Here is a 22,517-nt window from a genome sequence, read left to right as displayed (position 1 = left end):
TGCCTTAGTTTCATTGAGTTAGACAAGACTGTGGTCCTGTGATCAGATCGGCTAGTTTTCTGTGATTGTGGTTTTAGTGTGTCTGCCCTCTGATGCCCTCTTGCAACACCTACCGTCTTACTTGGGTTTCTCTTACCTCGGACGTGGGGTATCTCTTCACGGCTGCTCCAGCAAAGCGCAGCCGCTGCTCCTTACCTTAGATGAGGGGTATCTTCTCACGGCCGCCCCTCCTGACCTTGAACGTGGAGTAATGGTAGCCCTCAAAAAGATATTACCTGAAACCTGTACATGTTGGCTTATTTGGAAGGCAGGTTTTTACAGATGTAATTAAGAATCTTGATATGAGAACAGCATCCTCAATTAAACAAGTAGGCCCTAATTTCAATAACAAGCGTCCTTATAGATACACACAGATGAGAAGGCAAAATGAAGGAGGAGGCAGAAATTGGAGTGGTGTGGCCCCAAGCCATGAAATCTGATGAATATCAGAAGCTGGAAGAGTAAGAAACAGAATTTTCCCTAGAACTTCTGGAGGAAGCATAGCTCTCCTAACATATTGACTTAAGACTTATAACTTACAGAGTTGTGAGCAAATACATCTGTGTTGTTTTAAGCCTCCAAGGCTATAGTAATTTTTATGGAAGCTCCAAGGAACTGAGATGTTTTGGAAATGCCATCAAGCCTCAGATAAGAGATCCATGGATTGTTAAGGTATTGACCCTGGGAAAAAAGCAGCACAGAGCAGCCTCTCTAATGCAGTAAACTTGGGTTTCCCAGCTACCAATAAACAGCTAGAGAAGCGTTTCTGGTGCATAATAAGAAACTTCTTCATTTAACTAGAAGCTTAATTAGCTTGCCCTCAAGCATATTCAAGAAGTGAATTAAAATTTAGTTGTAGGTTCTAAGAAGTAGGAAAAATTAAAATTCACCATATTGGACTAATTTCTTCTTTAACTATTTGAATATCAATTTATGAGCATCTGTATATTAGATAAAATACTTTGGCAGTTTCTCTTTTGGTACCAGAACCTATAATGAATTTTTTTTCTTTTTTTAATTAAATGAAAAATAAACTCTGCTTTTAAACTTCTAAAAGATTGTTTCTTCTATTTTTTAGCCCTGAGAAAGCTGAAATAGTTTGCTGTGGGGAATCAAAATCTTTAGAAATTGTTAGCTTTCATTTGCAGAGACACAGAGACAACCATATGGCTTACTATCCTGAAACTAGATGATTATTACTCTTCCCAAAATTATAGGTCATGACTTGTTAGTGAATGATGGGTTTAAATGAGGCTGTTATAGAAGAGACACAGACATTGTACATTAGCAAGTACTCATGAAAGTAACAGTAACACAGCAACAATAGTTAAAATGTTCTGGGCTGTTACATTGCTAAGCATTTCACAGTGGGGTGAAAAGTGGTTGACTGTGGTTTCTTGAGGCTTACCGCTCTCCACTATATTTCACAGCCATCTCCGTCTTGCAAGTCTTGAGCTTAATGGGACTGACCCAGACAGCGTCTGGCTTTCTTTTATCTTCATTATCTGGCAGTACTGATTGCCCGAAGGTGAAAAAAGAAAGTGAGTGCACAGGCAAAGATAAAACATAACATCTGAAGAGGATGAAACCGTGGATGAAACAGACAAACTGATAATTTCACGTACAATGTGATGCTCAAAATCATCCTCTAAAATTGGTACTATTACAATCGTCATTGTGAGTAAGGCATTTGATATGTAATCCCTTTTCAGTCTACAGCTTTTGTTAGCACCCCTCAGCGCTGATGTCCAGGACAAGGGCCTTCTTAAAGCAGCAGTTTTTGTGCATGTACCGGATTCACTGCTCTAGTGGAGGGGCAGTCCCACTTTCTCCTTGAGTCATCTCAGCAATTTTATACAAAGCAGCGGAATCCACAAAACTCAAAGAAGAATGCACCCCCACCCCCACCTTGTAAAAGAAGTCATTTGTATCAATGTTTTAGATCTTGATTTGTTGTGGGCAATAAATTTTAATCACAGAACATTAAGAAAGAAACTTGCTGTCTATTAAGAAACAAAATAGCTCTTCCTTTCAGGTAGGAAAATTAGGCCTGCTACTTCCATTAAGGGTAGGATCTTGGTGCTTTATTGGCTTTTAGAGTCTCTTGCAGTTCTAATTTCACCATTTTATCATTCAATCACTTCTATAAAGTTGAGGGTTATCACAGGAAAGTCTTTGTGACAAGCCTCTAAACCAGCTTGCCTCTAAACCTACCCCGCTATAGAAGGAAACACCCACACTGAAAAGAAACTGTGGGGATTCCCAGAGGTGATAGGATCTGCTTGTGTGGAGCTTCCAATGTTGGCCCAAAGGTGAGGTAGCCAGGCTCTGCGTTAGGAGCATAAAGTAGAAAGGGAGCTGAGGCATTTTCCCCTTTTGCTCTGCACTGCTGCTGTCTTGAGACATTGTACCTCAGTTCCAGAGAAATTTTCCTGGTTGTGAGGAGTCCCAGGAGAGAAAGCATGGGTGGGCCAGAGAAGAGCCGAAAGAGATACTGGCTGCAACGTTTCCAGAAGTGATGAAGAGCAGGGGGTCCTGGTGTGAGGGTGCTTTAGGAAGGCCTTATCCTGTACATTTGCTTGTATTTTCTTTTTTATTTGTATGAGCATGCTATTACACAAAAACTCTACATGTTGAAAGAGGCCTAAATAAAAGATTTCTACCAACTGATTTAAAATAAATATTCTAAGTGGTCAAAAGCACAATGGCACCCTGCAACTTTTATGCTTTCTTTGTAATTCTTAAAACAGTGATGCATCCTTCAATCAATGACAACTTAGATTTTATTAAATCTAACTTCTCTATTTGAAGTATGTATATGTATGAGATGGTTGGATGGCATCACTGACTCGATGGACATGAGTTTGGGTAAAGTCCGGGAGTTGGTGATGGACAGGGAGGCCTGGCGTGCTGTGATGCATGGTGTCGCAAAGAGTCAGACACGACTGAGCGACTGAACTGAACTGAACTAAACTGATGTACGTAAAACCTACAATAATTTGGGTTCAGTTCAGTTCAGTTCAGTCCCTCAGTCGTGCACGACTCTTCGAGACTCCATGAACCACACCACACCAGGCCTCCCTGTCCATCACCAACTCCTGGAGTTCACCCAAACTCATATCCATCGAGTCGGTGATGCTATCCAACCATCTCATCCTCTGTCGTCCCCTTCTCCTCCTGCCCTCAATCTTTCCCGGCATCAGGGTCTTTTCAAATGAGTCATTTCTTCACATCAGGTGGCCAAAGCATTGGAGTTTCAGCTTCAGCATCAGTTCTTCCAATGAACACCCAGGACTGATCTCCTTTAGGATGGATTGGTTGAATCTCCTTGCAGTCCAAGGGACTCTCAAGAGTCTTTTCCAAACACCGCAGTTCAAAAGCATCAATTCTTCTGTACTCAGCTTTCTTTATAGTCCAACTCTCACATCCATACATGACCACTGGAAAAGTAATAGCCTTGACTAGACAGACCTTTGCTGACAAAGTAATGTCTCTGCTTTTTAATATGCTGTCTAGTATGGTCATAACTTTCCTTCCAAAGAGTAAGCGTCTTTTAATTTCATGGCTGCTATCACCATCTGCAGTGATTTTGGAGCCCCCAAAAATAAAGTCTGACACTGTTTCCCCATCTATTTCCCATGAAGTGATGGGACTGGATGCTATGATCTTTGTTTTCTGAATGCTGAGCTTTAAGCCAACTTTTTCACTCTTTCACTTTCATCAGGAGGCTCTTTAGTTCTTCTTCACTTTCTGCCATAAGTGTAGTGTCATCTGCATATCTGAGTAGAATATTCAATTTTTTGCCAACAAGTTTGAAAATTCAAATGGAATGGACTGTTTTCCAAGGATGTTTAAATTGACAAAGTTAACTGCAGAAGTTATGGAAAATCAGAGAAGGCTCTTAAAATAGAAACTATAAAAGAAGAAAAGAAAGCCATGTAAAAGTTTTACTTTTTAAAAAAGAACCCAGCCCAGATGATTTTTAATGTTTGCTTTTGATTCTTGCAAATTTTTAAAGAACAGATACCTCTTATGCATATTATATTGCATAGATTTAAATATAACATATGTATATAATGTTATACACATTATATCTAAAATAATTGCTTTACTTAACATTTGATTATTAAATATTACTTTATGATATTAACATTAATTTAATTATATGAATTGTATATATATATGTATACATATAGAGATAGAGACAGGAAATAAAATTTCAAGTTTATTATTCTATGAGGCTATAATAACTTGGATACTAAAAATAGATGAGTAGTACACAAAAACAAAATATATAGGCAAACTCTACTTCTTAAAACTTATGCAAAAATCCTAAACTAGATGTAACAACAGTAACAACAGCAAATTAGCAACCTAGTAAAATATTCAAATGACATAACTGAAAGGGTTTATCCTGGGAAGTGAAAATGCCTCATCATTAAGAATTTTATTAATAAAATCCATTATCAGTCAGTCAGTTCAGTCTCTCAGTCATGTCCGACTCTTTGCAACTCCATGGACTTCAGCACACCAGTCTTCTCTGTCCATCACCAACTCCCGGAGTTTACTCAAGCTCATGTCCATAGAGTCTGTGATGCCATCCAACCATCTCATCCTCTGTCATCCCCTTCTCCTCCCATCTTCAGTCTTTCCCAGCATCAGGGTCTTTTCCAATGAGTCGGTTCTTTGCATCATGTGGAAGTATTGGAGTTTTAGAGTTTCAGCTTCAGCATCAGTCCTATCAAGAGATAACATCTTAACATATACAAAGAAGGAAATGGATAAAATTTACCAGCTATAGCTTTTGTATACACAAACTATCAAAGTGATACAAGATATGGATGCTATAAACATTTGAAGAATTAACATCAATCCTTCTCAACTTTTCCCGAAAAATTTAAGAGGAGGGAACACTCCCAAGCTCAGTTTTTGAGATGAGCATTGCCCTGACAACCAAGCCATGTGGGAACTGCACAGGGAAAGAAAACTATGGATCAAAATAACTGATGAATAAAGTATTTTCAACAAACATTAGCAAATTTAACTCAGAAGCACATTAAAAGAATCATGCCTCAGGATCAAGTGGGATTTGTTCCTGGGATGAAAGTCTGGTTTAACATACACAAATCAGTAAATATGATACCTCATAATAATAGAATGAAAAATAAAAATCATATAGCCATCTCAAAAAATGAAGAAAAAACATTTGACAAAATACAACATTCTTCCATGATAAAAATTATTTAAAAAATGCTCAATGGGCTGGATATGGATATTTCAACACAATGAGGGTCATGTATGACAGGACAACTGATGGCATAATACTCAGTGGTGAAAGGCTGAAAGTTTTCCTTTAAAATCAGGAGCAAGACAAAGTGCCCACTCTCACAACTTCTATCCAGCATAGTTCTGAAAGTCCTAGCCAGTGCAATCATGCAGAGTAAAAGAAATTAAAGGCACCCAAATCAGAAAGGAAAAAGTAAAGTTGTCTTTGTCAGCATATGGTTTGGCTTTATACAGACAAAATCCTAGAGATTCCACTAAAAGGCTGTTGAAACTAATCAATGAGTTCTGTAAGATTCAAAATATAAAAATCAAAATGTAAATGTACATTTTGGCTGTACACTAACAATGAACAATATGAAAAAGGATAAAAATTTATATTATAATATCATCAAAATCAATAAAATACTTGAGTATAAATTTAACAAAGTGAAAGATCTATAACTGAAAACCTCAAGACTTTGATGACAAATAGAAGGGAAAAGGTGGAAGCAATGACAAGTTTCTTCTTCTTGGACTCTAAAATCACTGTATATGATGACTGCAGACATGAAATCAGGAGACGATTGCTTCTTGGGAGGAAAGCTATGTCTAACCTAGACAGTGTGCTGAGAAGCAGAGACATCACCCTGCTGACAAAGGTCCGTATAGTCATGCCTATGGTCTTCCCAGTGGTCATATATGTTTGTAAGAGCTAGACCATAAAGAAGGCAGAGTGTCAAAGAATTGATGCCTTCAAATTGTGGTGCTAGAGAAGACTCCTGAGAGTCCCTTGGACAAGGAGATCAAACTAGTCAATTCTAGAGGAAATCAATCCTGAATATTCATTGGAAGAACTGATACTGAAGCTGAAGCTCCAGAATTTTGGTCACCTAATGTGAACAGCCGACTCATTGGAAAAGTCCCTGATGCTGGGAAAGAATGAGGGCAGAAGGAGAAGAGGATGTCAGAAGATGAGATGACTGGGTGGCATCACTGATGCAATGGACATGAACTTGGGCAAACTCCAGGAGATGGTGAGGGGTAAGGAGGCCTGGTGTACTGCAGTCCATGGGGTCACAAAGAGTTGGACATTACTGAGTCACCGAACAACAACAACGACAATTTTGAGGATAGTTTGAGAAAGATAAGTGTTAACTCTTCTCTAAATGTTTGATAGAATTTGTCTATGAAGCCATCTGATCCTGTATTTCTGTTTATTGTAAGTCTTTTAACCACAGTTTCAATTTCAGTACTTGTGATTGATCCATTCATAGTCTTGAAACAGTCATTGATATTTCTTAGTCTTGGAAGGCTGTACCTTTCTAAGTATTTGTCCATTTCTTCTGGATTATCTGTTTTATTGGCATATAGTTACTTGCAGTAGGCTCTTATGATCCTTTGTATTTCTGGGGTGTCAACTGTAACTTCTCCTGCTTCATTTCTAATTTTGTTGGTTTGAATCCTCTCCCCCCACCCTTTTTTTTTGATGAATCTGGCTAAAGGTTTATTGATTTTATTTTCTCAAAGAACCAGCTTTTAGTTTCATTGATCTTTTCTATCATTGTCTTCATCTCTGTTTCATTTACTTCTGCTTTGATCTTTATGATTTCTTTCCTCCTACTGACTGGGTTTTCCTTGTTCTTTTTTCTATAGTTCCTTTAGGCATAAGATTAGGTTGTTTATTCTATCTTTAACATTTGAATTTTAATTATAATATGTCTTAGTATGGGTCTCTTGTGGTTCTTCTTATTTGGTATTCTGTGCCTTCTGGACTTGAATGTTTATTTCCCTAAATTAGGGAAATTTTCAGCCATTGTTTTTTCAAATAGAGTTTCTGTCCCTTTCTCTCTCTCTCTTTTCTTTCTCAGCCCCATATATTTTCCCAGAAGTCCCTCAAGCTTAATCCTCACTTTTTATATTATCTTTTCTTTTTTGATTGGGTGATTTTTACTACCCTGTGTTCCAGACTTCTATTCTTCTGCTTCCTATAATCTGCTGTTGATTCCCTTTTGTGTATTTTTCATTTCAATTATTGAGTCTTTCAACTGTATAAAGTTCTCATTGAATTATTTATTCTTTTCCTGAGTTGAGCGTCTTTCTGACCAATGAAGTCTTCCTCTGATAAATTGCTTATATCTGTTTCATTCAGTTGTTTTGGGGGGAGTTTGATCTTGTTCTTTCATTTGAAAGGTTTTCCTTTGTTTCTTCATTTTGCCTAATTATCTGCATGTATTTTTATTAGGTATGTCAACTACATCTCCTGGTCTTGAATGAATGACCTATGTAGGAGGTGTCCTGTGGGGCCCAGTAACAAAATCACTCCTTGTCACCAGAGTGCTCTAAGGGTATCCTGTGTGGGGCTGCCTGTGCCTTCCTGCTGTCCTCAAGCTGCAATTGCTGTGACACTAGTGGGTAGAACTGGCCCCCAGTGGCAGACACCCTGGTGGGAAGGGCTGGTTCCCAGCCTGGCTGTCCACCAGGCCTGGTTTCAGCTGCTGTGAGCAAGCTGGTATGCATTTCTAGCCTCTAATATGGCTAGCTACAAAGCCTGGCTGAGTTTGTTGTGGGTGTGCAGTGTATAGGGCTTGCCTCTGGGAGAAGGAGTCACTTTAGAGGGATGCTGGTCCTGGCTGAATCTGCCTGCTGTGTGGGATGGGCTGGCCAACTGAAACTACTTTGAAGGGGAGCTGACGCTGGACAACACCGCCTGCCAGGTGGGGTATGGTTGGAACTGCTTTGGAGGGGCCCAGTGGGGAAGGTGAGTTAGGCCGGGCAAGTCTCAGGGGAACATAGGGGCAGTGCTCATGGCATTAGGTAGGATGATTAAGAATGACAGAAATATCACTTGCCAGAGTCAAGCCAACTAGATGAAGCAATGGTAAAAAATAAATAAACAGAAGTTCTATCGGATTCCTGCCCCTTCAGTACCCACCTTAGTATTAGGCAATGTACCTCCTTCTCAAATGGCTCAGGTGCTTTCCAGGCTGTTGCCTTTGCCCTGGGACTGGAAGTGGGTGTTTGTGTGTGAGTCCTATAGAGTGGAGACTATATAGAGTGGAGGTTTCCCGCAGCCTTCCATCTTCCCCAGATGTAAGCCTCACTGGTTTGCAAAGCTAGACATATGGCGACTCATCTTCCCAGTGCAGGTCCCCTAGGCTGGGATCCTAATGTGGAGCTCAGATCTCCCCACTTCTCAGGGGAACCTCTGTAATTGTGGGTTGTCACATCGAGAACGTGAATTGTGATTAAATTGCATCCTGTCCCTCCTACCTATATCTCAATGTGTCCTTTCCTTTACATCCTTAGTTGTAGAAAATCTGTCCTGCTAGTCTTCAGGTCATTCTCAAAGGGAGTTGTTCTCTATGTAACTGTAATTTTGGTATGTTCAAAGAGGAAGGTGATCTCAAGATTTCACTGTTCTGCCATCCTGAATCATACTCCACAAACTGTAAATTTCTTATGGAAAGTCAACATTTTCTGTGAGAGTATGACATTTGAGTGTTACTGAGAAAAGCAAGTAAATGTTAGCTTCTATGGCAGGAAAGGTAGGAGGAAACAAAGAATTAGAGGGAGAAATAGCATGAGGTGTAAAAGAAGTCAAGCTTTTGGAGGTGAAAAATAACAGATATATAGACAGTATATTAAAAAGCAGAGACATTACTTTGCTGACAAAGGTACATCTAGTCAAAGCTATGGCTTTTCCAGTGGTCATGTATGGATGTGAGAGTTGGACTATAAAGAAAGCTGAGCACCAAAGAATTGATGCTTTTGAACTGTGGTGTTGGAGAAGACTCTTGAGAGTCCCTTGGACTGCAAGGAGATCCAACCAGTCCATGCTAAAGGAAATCAGTTGTGAGTATTTATTGAAAGGACTGATGTTGAAGCTGAAACTGCAATCCTTTGGCCACCTGATGTGAAAAACAGACTCATTTGAAAAGACCTTGATGCTGGGAAAGATTGAAGACAGGAGGAGAAGGGGACAACAGAGAATGAGATGTTTGGATGGTATCACTGACCCAATGGACATGAGTTTGAGCAAGCTCTGGGTGTTGGTGATGGACAGTGAAGCCTGGTGTGCTGCAGTCCATGACGTTGCAGAGTCAGACATGACTGAGTGACTGAACTGAACTGATAGATTTTCAGAGATAGAAGGGATCTTGGTAATTGTTTGGGCAGCTTTTATTCCTTAGATGAAAACATTTGGTCAAATGATTACAGTACATCTTATCCAATAGAAGGCCCTTCTTATTCAATAGAAGGCCCACTAGAATCTAACGAATCTTGACTTCTAATTCAAGACTTTTTTTTTTTTCCAGTTAAGGAAACTGTACAATTTTCCCCAAGGAAACACCTTTCATTGGCTACAACTTTTTTCTTTTCATCATTCAAAGCCATGCCAAAGCTCTGTGTTCCATGAGATTCCATTGCCTCTTCTCCTTCTTTTGTCTCACTGCTCTGCCTGGGGGAGATTATATTTTTCAAAGACAGACTCAGCAGCATTCTGTTATGAATTGAATGTGTCCCCTTAAAGTCGATATTTCGAAGCTATAAATCCCAGTGTGGCTGCTTTGGGAGATGTGACCTGTAAGACAGTAATTAAGATTAATGAGGCAGTAAGAGTGGGGCCACATTCAATGGCTTTCGTATGCTTATAAAAAGAGACACCTGAGAGCCTTCTCTCCATGCACATGTATCAAAGAAAGGCCAGGCGAGGACACAGAAGGCATTCATCTGCATGCCAGGAAAAGAGTACTTGCCAGAAACTAAATCAGCCAGAACCTTCCTCGTGGCCTGCCAACCCCCAGAACTGTGAGTAATAAACTTTAGTTGTTTAATTCAACCAGTCTGTGCTCTTTTTTATGGTGGCTGAAAGAGACTGATATGTGTCACATCCCACAATCCTTTCTACTTTTTCATTAAAAAGGGGATATAATTATCTCCCCCTGAAGCTAGACTGGCCTTCGGAACTTGCTTGAAATCAGTAGAATGTGGAAGCAAGAATGCACCAGAGACATTTGCAGTTATGTGCTGTGAGATTCCTGAAGTCTGGTCAGAAGAGGCCATGCTTTTCAGACTCTTCTCTCTAAACACAGCTTTCTACAAGCATCCTCTTGAAGTGCTGTGTCTCAGAACCCAGCTTTCATGCCGTGAGGAACCCAAGCCACATGCTGAGGTTGTGTGTGGGCACAAGGGCACAGCTGAGTCCAGCCTTCAAGTCATTCTATTCTGGGTGCCAGACGGCTCCAGATGGTTCCAGCTCTCAGACAGTCAAGCCACCCCCAAGGGTTTAGATCCTCCCAGCTTAAGCCCTGGAGCCCTGAGTTCTAGAGCAATGTCTGAATTTTTTATTATAGAATCTGCAAGCATAGTAAAATGGCTGATTTAAGCCATTAATTTTGGGATTTTTTTGTGCATCCATGGATAATTGGAACATGGAATTTCTTGCTGTAAAATATCTTCAGCGGTAGCTGTCTGACTAGTCTTATGCATTCCATTCCTTATGACTTGTAAGATGAAGAAAGAGACAAGATGAACACGGGACAGAAATCTTCCCATAAGTAAGCTAAAGACAACTTTTGAAATAGTCCAGAATCTTTGTTACTTAACTTCCTTTGCCCAACATTATACTTGATGATGAAAGATTAAAAATTGCTGACTTTAAATACAAGTGTCTCTGAGTTTCTGATATTTGGTTATTTATGTTCAAGACTAGTTTAATCATCATAGCTATATTAAAAATTGAAACTCTCAAAATGATCAAGGTGCTCAAAGCTGGGTTAAACCAGCCTGAGTACTCAGTCATTCTTACTAGACAGAAATCAGGATGCCTGCTGGAGAGGGAATACATAAGGCAAAACTAGGGTAGATTTGGTCTCCACTTAGATAACTAGGGATCAGAAACATTCTTGCAACTAACTCCTTGCCTGTTAATAAGTTGACTACAGTCTGGTTAATTGCTCAGACTAAAAAGTTGTTCTATTCATAATTACACTACAACAATAGACATGCATCCTACATGATTTCATTCATGAAAAATTCTACAAAATGCAAAATTCCTAGCAACTGAAAGCACTAGAGACAGTGACTCAAAGTATTAGTGTTTGCCTGGAGATGGGGAGGAGGGGTAATTACAAGGGTCACAAAGAGACTTTTGGGGGTAAATGGATGTGTCCATTATCTTGATGTGGAAATGGTTTCATAGATATACACGTATGCCAAAATTTTTCCAGCTGTACACTTTAAATGTGCTGTGCCTAGTCACTTAGTCATGTCGGACACTTTGCAACCCCATGGATGGTAGCCCGCCAGGCTCCTCTGTCCAAGGGATTCTCTAGGCAAGAATACTGGAGTGGGTTGCCATGCCCTCCTCCAGGGGATCTTCTCAACCCAGGGATCGAACCCAGGTCTCCCACATTGCAGGTGGATTCTTTGCCATCTGAGCCACCAGGGAAGCCCACACTTTAAATATATGCAAGTTATTATAAGCCAGTTTTCTCTATAAAGCTGTTTTAAAAATTTCCATCATAGCCAAGATCATAGCATTGAACTTTCTGCTGGTCTTTTTTTTTTTTTTTGTCTTTTTAAGAAAAGAAAGTATTGCAGAAATATCCCTCTTACTCCCTCCGCCTTTGTCATTTTCCCAAAGCAAACACTATCAGGATGTCAATGTATTTCCTGTGCAAGATTTTATATATTATCTCTGAGGGTGTCCATTAAATTTATTTTCTTTCATGAGTTCAAAATATTTGCATAAATATTATATTTGGATAAGTACCTATTTGTGATCATTGAAAGGGAAAAAGAAATTCTTTCCTTTTCCACCTTCCTTTCAGACTTAGTGTATAAGTTCCCAGCCTCGGATTACTTTGCACGCACGCTTTGCTTGTGATCATTATTTCTTAAATGCCATGTTTTCTCTTTTCTTGGATTCTTTTTAAGTTTGTTTTTCTATGGTATGCTCTCAATGAATCTTATTTTATGAAAGGTACTTGGATAAGAAACAAACTTTCCAGTCCTTCTTTGCATGTCTAAAGGTGTCTTTTTAATTTTGTATTCATGTGTGATGGATAGCTTGGCGGGGAATAGAATTTTAACTTCCAAATTATTTTCCTAAGAAAATTCAAGCATTGCTCCATCACATTCTAAAAACTGGTGATACAGATGAAAATTCTTCTGCCAAACTTGATCTTCTTTCATTGTAGTTCACATGCCTTTTGCTTCTATAACTCTTTAGTATCTTTGTTTTGTTCTTAGTTTTCTGAAATTTTTTTTCTCTCATACTTCTTAACTCTTTACTGGGAAATTTCAGCAAATCTTTCTTTTAATTAGTTCTATTAAATGGTTTTACTCAGGTATCATGTTTTTAATTTCATGAATTGACTCCATTTTTTTCCCTTTTGAATAGTAGTCTATTCTTATGTTATAGATGTAATTTTTTTCTCTGCTAAGTCTGTCTAGAGATTTTAAATATCTCATTTTTTCTCTGAATTATCTTCATTTCCTCTTTGTCCATTCTGTTTATTCATCCTTCACTGACTCCTCTGTTTTCCCTTCTTTTCTCCTTTTGATTTTTTTCCTGGAGTGTGTATTTATAAATAATTCACAGCATTGGTTAATTAGACAGTTCACAAGAATTTACTCAATTATTCATGTATGGCTTCTCCTCAGAATTTGAGGACTTCTTACAAGCTTGAATATAGGTGAAATATGTCACCTGGCAGATTTCTTTAAGTATATAAACAATGGTGTGAAAATTGGCGAACATCCCGAAGTCACAAAGGGATCCTGTCTATTATTTTAGGAACCTTATCCTCTCCTACTCAGGTATTTTTGCCTTCATCCTGGGAATAAATATAGATTCTGGGAAAGAAAATTGGGAATAGCCTACCATGACCCCTATCCTATTCTCAGCATTGCTATAAGTTTATTCTGCTTTATATACATCTCAATCTCAGGAGTATGACTCATGTAAACTGCATACATTAAAATCTGTTATTGGGTCTACTTTGAAGTGAACCTAAACTAAGTTAATCTCCTGAATTCAACACTTAATCCTAGAATCTGAAGATTTATTTTCTTTGATTCATCAACTATGTTCTTATAAATATTTTACCCTTAACTTTGTATTTTTACAGGAAACTAGACGAGGATTTTAGTGCTGCCAGAACCACTACTACCTATTTTGTGACATGTTTTAAGGTAAACATATTTATGTAGCTTGAATTACAGTCTTTTTTCTTGAGCCTTCCATGCATTAGTCCTAAACCTTCCATCCACAGATCCAGAAAAAGTAATTCCATAATCTAATAAAGTCAATTACCTTTTATTTCTGGACAGCTCAAGAGTTTGTGGAAGTTTTTCCCTCTCTTCTCCAAAACTCAGCTAATGAAATGAGATACACGATTTGATCTATCCATCTAATTAAACATTAATGAGTGACTGACCCTCTACTTGATGCCAGGCAGTTTAGGAGATATAAAAAATCCAAAATCATAGGGCATATTATCACAAAGATTACAGTCTACTAAGAAATACACACAAACAACAATTGTGCTCTGTGAGATAAAGACTATGAGAGATGAATACAGAGTGCCATTACAGCCCGTGGGAGAATCAGTTGCTGGTAACTGTCTAAGGCAACTGGGAGCATTCTTGAGAAGAAACAATCCTGATCCGAATCTTAAAGGGTGGGAAATAGAGCTTTTCTAGTCAAAGGGACCAGGTGCTTCAAGCAGAGAACAGCATTTGTGAAACATCCTATCTCATCTGCTAGATCCATAATTTTCAATAAATTTTGTAACGGGAGCAGAACACTTTCTTAAACAAGAATCTTTGTGGGATACCAAGTATGCTCTGGGATTCTAAGAGAGACATCTTTCAATTCAAGGTTTCTACTGACTCTAACATAATGACTTCTCCCCATCCCAGGCAGCCCCCACACAGGGATGACCCATGGTACGATGAGTTTACATGATGCAGATACAGCTCCATAAATAAAAGGAAGTCATTCCTATTACAGGCTTCTCTGGTTTCTCAGACAGTAAAGAATCTGCCAGTAATGCAGGAGACCCAGATTCAATCCCTAGGTCAGGAAGATCCCCTGGAGAAGGGAATGGCAACCCACTCCATTATTCTTGCCTGGAGAATCCCATGGACAGAGGAACTTGGTGGGCTACAGTCCATGAGGTTGCAAAGAGTCAGACACGACTGAGTCACTAACTCACATACACATTCTTATTATAGATTCTCATGAGATGGACCATTGTAAAACAGAAAGAACTTCAGTGGCAGGTACCAAAATGCCTCTTTGAAGGGAGGCTTTCCTTGATTAGTTCCATATACAGCTAATGTGAATTAGAAAGAGAATGAGTTTGCATGAAATAGGAAAGCAAAGATTGCTGAATTATTCTCCTTAGGAAGATGAGGTTTTTTTTTAAATGTATTTTAAATCTTATTCATTACTTTTGAGGTGATGAGGAAATAGAAATCAGAAATGGGGTGGAAACATGACTTGTTGCTCTGATGGCAAAAGTCACAGCTGGCTGAAATAGCAAAGAGACAACATTTTTAAGGAGCACAGGTGTACAATATTTAGTTTTAAGTTATTTGTAAAGCATACTGGTGCCAGCACTGGTGACTGGAGTCTGCTCTAAAAGTCAATTGTTAAACTGTCAGGAATTTCACAAGTTTATCATTAAACTTAGCATTTATTCCAGATTAAATAACAGAAATGCACAGTAAGTAACACATATTAAAAACAAAGGGAACAGATACTCAAAACTGATTACCTCCTAACTATTTTGCTATATTGTACATCTGTACTCATAAGTTTCCCTTAGGAAACTTTATGGTTTCCTATGAAGTACCATGTAGTGACATAATACACAGTGATCTTTTCCTGACTAAGCCAGTGGTATCATGTTGGTAGCTTGAAGTATTTGCACCACAGGATCTGGCAAATGCTTCAGATCAGGGTGTTTCTGTTTGAGAGCAGGTCGTTAAATTTTTACCAGAGCATCAGCTCATCAAGGGCCAGTGTGCCTGAAAGCAGTTACTCAGAGTCTTTGCTCCATCACTAACCAGCGACGTGACTTGAGCAGTTACTTGGTCTCCTCCTGCCTGACTTTGCTCTTCTGGTCATTTTCAGAAGTAAATGAATCAGAATGTAATTGTTATCCATTACTGGTGTTTTGTTGTAACATTTTTTTACATAATAATATTAAAATACACATATTCTATATAAATGCCTGGCATCTTCCTAAACCCTCAGAAGCACACACAAAATCCTGGCTTTCTCCTGTGCTGTGCTTAGTCACTCAGTCATGTCTGACTCTTTGCAACCCCGTGGACTGTAGCCCACCAGGCTCCTCTGTCCATGGGGATTCTCCAAGCAAGAATGCTCGAGTGGGTGGCTGTGCTCTCCTCCAAGGGATCTTCCCAACCCAGGGACTGAACCCAGGTCTCCCACACTACAGACAGATTCTTTACCAGCTGCCTCACCAGGGAAGCCCAAGAATACTGGAGTGGGTAGCCTATCCCTTCCCCAGGGAATCTTCCCGACCCAGGAACCAAACCAGGGTCTCCTGCATTGCAGGCAGATTCTTTACCAGCTGAGCATCCATTTACTCAGTCAGTTTTCACAGTTAAAAAACAGACAACTGTTAGCTGGGTGTAATAACCTCTATAACTAAGAAAACATTTCTCAGCTTCCTTTGGTTGTTCTGAGTAATGTCTTGAGACCCTAAGTGTCATAGAACTGCTGCTTATAGTCTTCCTTAAGAGGCAACCAAGTGGCAGACTTGGCTCTGCCTCTTCAACACTTCTTCTCTGCTGGTGGGATGTCAACACAATGGTAGGCTCTGCAGCAACCATTTTGAACTCTAAAGAATGAAGTTGCTATAATGGGGCAGCAATATGGAAGTTGCCTGGGTCTCCTCAGACTCCACGGAGCAGAGTCTCCACACAAACATTTTCCTGGGAAAGAAAACTATTAATAAGTATCTGTGCTATTAATTCCCTTCTACCTCAGAGTGTGTTCCTTGAAACAACAGATCTTGTCAAAAATTCAGAATCTCTCTCTCAAGTCATTTGGTTGTTTAGGTCATGTCCAACTCCTGTGACCCCAAGGACTGTGGCCTGCCAGGCTCCTCTGTCCATGGGATTCTCCACGCAAGAACATTGGAGTGGGTTGCCATTTCCTTCTCCAGGGGATCTTCCCAACCCAGGAATTGAACCTGGGTCTCCTGCATTGTAGGAAGATTCTTTACTGACTGAGCTACAAGGGAAGCCAAAGACTGTTGACCTGCATATTAATAAAATTTGCACTAACACAATCGTGGTATGCTTCATTTGCACATTAAAGATGGAGACATGCTGGGGTAAGCATGGGGTAATGGTGTTTAATTTTCACCATTCTTATTTTGAGCCCATTCTAACTTCTTTTACTCTTACAGGATAAAATCTGTACAGAATAACCAATGGGAGGGGCAGTGTGCATACTTGGGTTCTCAGGATGAAAAGGAACAAATCATGGTGTGGTAAGGAAAATAGATGAGAAGCAGGAAACTGGAACCTGTGCCACCAGCAGAAAAAACTCTTTGTCTGGAAAAAGGGGAATTACTGAGCTTTACCCAGATCTGAGGCTTCCCAGGTGGCTCAAGTGGTAAAGAATCCACCTGCCAATGAAGGAGACACAAGCAGGGGATGCAGCTTCTATCCCTGGTTCAGGAAGATCCCCTAGAGGAAGAAACGGCAGACCATTCCAGTACTCTCCCCTGGGAAATTCCATGGACAAAGGAGCGTGGTGGGCTACAGTCCATGGGGTCGCAAAGAGTCAGACAAGACTAAGTGACTGAGTACACACTCAGATCTTGAAATGGAGAATTACAGTCTTGTCCACCCGTCTGTTCCAGGTGATAGTAATAATGCTGCCATCTTGGTTGACTGTCTTCTCTTCCCCACAGTTCTTTGCCTTCTCCAGCCAAAGTGCTTGTCCTTTTCATTTACTCTTTTAAATCCAAGGCTTCCTAAGACATGAAATGCCTAGGAAAGGAAAATTCCATTGGTTCCCACTATTGCTAAAGCTAGCTTGGGTTGTTCTTTAAAATGTAAGCTTTATTATTACTCAGGTATGCTAAGGCCAACAAAGCAGGAGGAGGAGACAACTGCCGTTGAATAGATAGTTTCTTACTTACAGTTCTCAAGAGGTGGTTACTTGCCATGCAGGGCCAAGAGAGAAGCATCAGGGTCAGTCAGGCAGAAGGAGAAGATAAAATGTGGGCAAGAGTCTGTTTTGTAATTTTCATGAGAATGAATTGGCAAGCAGGGTAAGCATGATAAGAAGATTTAGGATTGGCTAGTTTGAATAACTTCATGGGGCTCTGGGATATAGAAAAGAGTACAAGTGTTACCCTCTCAGTTGTGTCTGATTCTTTGCAACCCCATGAACTATAGCCTGCCAAGTTCCTCTGTCCATGGAATTCTCCAGGCAAGAATACTGGAATGGGTAGCCAATCCCTTCTCCAGGAAATCTTACTAACCCAGGGATCAAACTCAGGTCTTCTGCATTGCAGGCAGATTCTTTACTATCTGAGCCACCAGGAAAGCCCAAAGTGTAGAGGTTACCCCAGATTGTCTGGTACCTGGCCCAGAGAAATATAGGCCTGGAGTGTGAGAGCTTTATAGAGGAGGTGTGGGCTAAATCAGTTAGTTTGCTTATGAATGGCACTTTCTTGAGCAAACTGTTTGCTATCTCTAGAAATTAACTAATCCAATGAAGAGCAGTCCCTCCCTGGTCTGCAAGATCCCAGTTGCCAAAATATCAAGAATAAAGAAAATGAGAAAATGTAATAAATCAAGGAAGGCTTAGAGGAAATAATAACTTGGCCTCAAAGGAAGAAGATTTGGTTTAGAGATAGAGAATATTCTCTTTTTTATTGGAGTATAACTGCTTTATAATATTGTGTTAATTTCTGCTGTACAACAAACTGAATCAGCTATATGTATACATATATCCCCTTCTGGTTGAGCCTCCCTCCTACCCATCCTTCATCCCACCCATCCAGGTCATCACAGGGCACTGAGTTGAGTTCCTTGTGCTATCCAACAGCTTCCCACTAGCTATTTTACACATGCAATGTATATATGTCAATGCTATTGTCCCAATTCTAAGACAAGTAAAAGCACAAAAGGCTGATATTCAGGAAAGATGATAGTGAGGATGAAGAAGATTGTTCATTATGGGAGCTGTCAACTGCCTGCTAAGAGCTGCAGCAAAACTCTTGCACCCATGAGGTAATGAAAGGAGGAAGGAAGTGCTGGAGGAATGGAGCCTGAGACCATCATACCATTGCTGAGTGGCTGAAATAAACTTGGGACAATCTAGCTCCAGAGAGCTTGCATGACATAGTGAGGTGTTATTCTTGCCTAAGGCACAGTTAGGTTGATTCTCTGACACCTGCCCTGAAAGCTTGAAGTCAGTATAATAAAAGCAGGAAACTGGGGGATAAGCAATTTGGAACTGGTAAAATCTGACCTGAATACTAAAGGATTGAGGGAAGAGCTATGATCATAATATTTTTAAAAGATTATTGTGGCAGTCATGCATAAGATGGACTAGAGAGGAAATAGAACAAAGGAAATATATATATACATATATATATATATATAGAGAGAGAGAGAGAGAACTAGTGAAAGAATCCAGACAGTGAAAATGAAAAAGAAAAATAAGGAAGTCTGAGAAAGTTTCACAGCAGGGCTTCTGAGGTGGCTCAGTGGTAAAGAATCTGCCTGTCAATGAAGGAGACACAAGAGATGCAGGTTTGATCCCTGGGTCAGGAAGATCCCCTGGAGCAGGACATGGCAACCCACTCCAGTATTCTTGCCTGCAAAATCCCATAGACAGAAGAGCTTGGGAGGCTTGGGGGTTGTGAAGAGTCAGACATGACTGAGTGCACACACATACACACATGACCACTGAAGTTGGTGACCCTGAATAAGAAAGGGAACTATTTTGAGCCGCTGTGAGCAGGACCGTGCTGGAGCCTCAAAAGGAGAATCATCAGTGGAACAGACGCGGGAGCAAAACCAACACAGTCAAGCTTAAGCCCAAGCCCAGGTCTCCAGGGAAGCCCAAAAGCTCCTAGTTGCATATTAGATGCCATAAAAGAAAATGAAAGTCTTTACTCCTGATAAAAATAAAAGTGATATTTCTGACCTTTGAAAACAAATATACTCTTGGAGTAAGTGAAGATTGTTCATTAATTGAGCACTGATTCTCTGGCTTCCCAGAGTGGGGATTACATCATCTCATTTTTCTTACCATAACCACGTACAATTATTGTGATCGTCTTATTCACAATTTAATTATGAAGAAAAATTGAGGCTCAAGAAATCAAAGTTCCTTATAGTCACACAGCTGTAAGTGGAGGAGCTGGTAGCAAAGCAACTCAGTAGCCATGACGGTACACATTTACTGAAATGACAAGCATGCATGATGTTTTAAGAGGATCTGAAAGTCTCTTTTTTAATCTGGCTTCAAAATCTCCACCTACTGTTTCAATAGTCTTAAAGCACCTCCTGAATTAGCTAGCGACTCATTTTACTCCAGAATTTATAAATAGCACTGACAATTTTTTACCGGGATGAAATATAGAACGGAACAGATAATCTCTATAAACACAGGGATTAAACATTTTTTTTTAATCTTTATGGCAGGATTTTGATCAAAAGTTTTTATGAATTTAGGGCCCTGCATTTCACAGAAGAGTTGGGAAAGAATGCAGGGGAGAATCAGTGGGAGTTTGTGCAAGATGGTTGAGAGAGATAGGGTTGTTTACAGGCAGGAAGGAGCATCCATTTATTTATTTACCATCTGTAGCCTTAAACATTACAGACGGAGATATGAACCAACCCACACGGAGTCAGGTCGGGGAAACTGGTTAACAGCATGCCAAGCAACTCAGGGCACCCATCTGTCTAGACTGGGAGTCCTCTATCACCCAGGCAAACACCATTGAGTTTTCTCTCTATGGATCTGTGTGGCAGAGGATGAGGACGCTGGCACCCGCTTCATCAAGATAAGTCTCTTTTAAGGCTTGCTCTAGGTAAGCAGCTCACCTGGCTAGTCAAGATCAGGCGATCCTCTTTGTTCCTCCCTGTGGCGCAAGGGACCTTTTGCCTGGGCAGAAGGCAGTGTGTTTTCATTGTGCATTATGTATGAGCCCTTGCTCAAGTATCAGCCTGCGGTGAAATGCACAGGCGAACACATCCAAAGGCATCCTGCGATCCACACCCTCTGAGCACTGGCTTTGGCAACCAAAAGCACTAAACCCTGAGTGAAAACAGAAGGCAAACTGTCCTTTTATAAAGAAATACGAGTCAAAGGTCCAATTTCAGAATATAAAGTGGATGACTCTGGGTATAGATTTTAAAATATCAGCCCGCAAACAGCTCTCCAAGTCATTGGCTTAAACTTTGCCTTGCTCCTTGACTTTGTACTGCTCTCATTTCCGAAGCTGACCCTAGACCCACCTCCCTCACTCCCTGCCCCTCCCTGGTAGGATGCCCCAGACCTTCCCAGAGCTGGCTCTTGCCATTCCTGCAGCGGCTCCAGCTGAACCACACAGCACATGACATTGCCTGATGCTTTTGGCCAGCAAGGCCATATAAAAATTTTCTCAAACCACTGCAGGACCCTGTGTTTTCCAGAACCCAGAGGAGTTTTCTGTGGCATGACCCAGATGGTTCTTGCTATCTCCTACCCGGCTTGTGGGTCAGCTTCTGCCTGGTTTAATATATCTGAGTAAGAGCCTAATTCCCAGGTACCTGTTATCTGATCTGCCAATTTTAGCCCTGCATTTTCTGGGTCAGTTGGATAATGGACCTCATTTACTGGTTGATCATTACCACTTTGTTTTTGAGCAGCTATTATTAGCTTCCTAGGACTGCCATAACAAAGTACCACAGACTGGGTGGCTTAAAGAATCAGAAATTTATTGTCTCCCAGTTCTGGAGGCCAGAAGTCTCAAATAAGACTGTCAGTGGGCAATGTGCCTTCAGAAGACCCTAGGGGAGAGTTCTTCCTCCTCCCAGTTTCTGGGGAGCTCGGATGTTCCTTGCTTTGTGACAGTGTCACTTCAATCTCTGCTTGTTTTCACAAGGCCATCTTTTTCCTATGTGTCTGTGTTTTCAAATCATGTGTATATGTGTATGTGTGTGTGTATACATGTGTATTTGTACATGCATAAATATGTGTATATGTGAATGGGTCTATGTATGTATTTTATGCATAGGTATGGGTGTTTCTGTGCGTTGTGTGTTCAATCATAACCCTAAGTAAGACAGAGCACAGGGTGAAGACTAGGACAAAGGGAAGGTGAACCACAAGACAGTATCTCATGTGGCCTGCCTGGAGGAGGGCAACCCCAGCTGTAGAACACCTGACCTCTTATAAAGCAAAATAATAAGATAAATTATTTCAGGTGGGACTTGGAAGCCCCATGGCCTGGTACGGAAGGAGCAGACTGAGATGCCCAAGGGGTTAGGAAATTTAGGAACCACAAGGAGCCTAAAAGAAAGGTGGCCACTGAATTTCCCATTAGTGGTCCAGCTGGAAACTTTGAGAACAGAGACACTGATTCTCCATCCTAAGTGATGTTTGTTTAAGTGGTGTGAATGGTGCTGGTACCAGTGGAGAAATCAGGTCACTGTGCCTCCTGGGAGAGTGGCCTGATAAAACACAGGCTGCCTCTTTAGAATGTGAAATTTGAGATAAATAATTAATTGATTAGTGTAAAGTATGTCCCAAGCATTATGAGACATAACTGTACTAAGATATTGTTCAGTGCCCCTATCTGAAGTTTATAATTGACTGGGCATCCTGTACCTTTATTTGCCATATCTGGCCACCTTATTTGTGAGGACCCTCAAGGCATAAAGAGACAGCCTGTGAGAATGGACCTATTCTATAATCACCCCCCTACCCCCAGGGTCCATGGAGACCACCAAGATGGGGTGGGAAACAATTCCATTGGATTCTCCAGATATCTGAAGTTTTAATATATTTCGTACTAACAGGGTAAGAATGAAAAAGGGAAAGAAAATGAACCTCACCTGCTATCAGACATTCACTAAGGGAGGCAGGGAGCATCCATGGAGTCTTTGCTCAGGGGAATCCTAAGTACTGGTGGGGAAATGGGCAACTGGTGGGTAGG

This window comes from Dama dama, chromosome 16 (assembly GCF_033118175.1).
Source record: "Dama dama isolate Ldn47 chromosome 16, ASM3311817v1, whole genome shotgun sequence".
Classification (NCBI taxonomy): domain Eukaryota; kingdom Metazoa; phylum Chordata; class Mammalia; order Artiodactyla; family Cervidae; genus Dama; species Dama dama.
Note: the sequence above shows the minus strand (reverse complement) of the source record.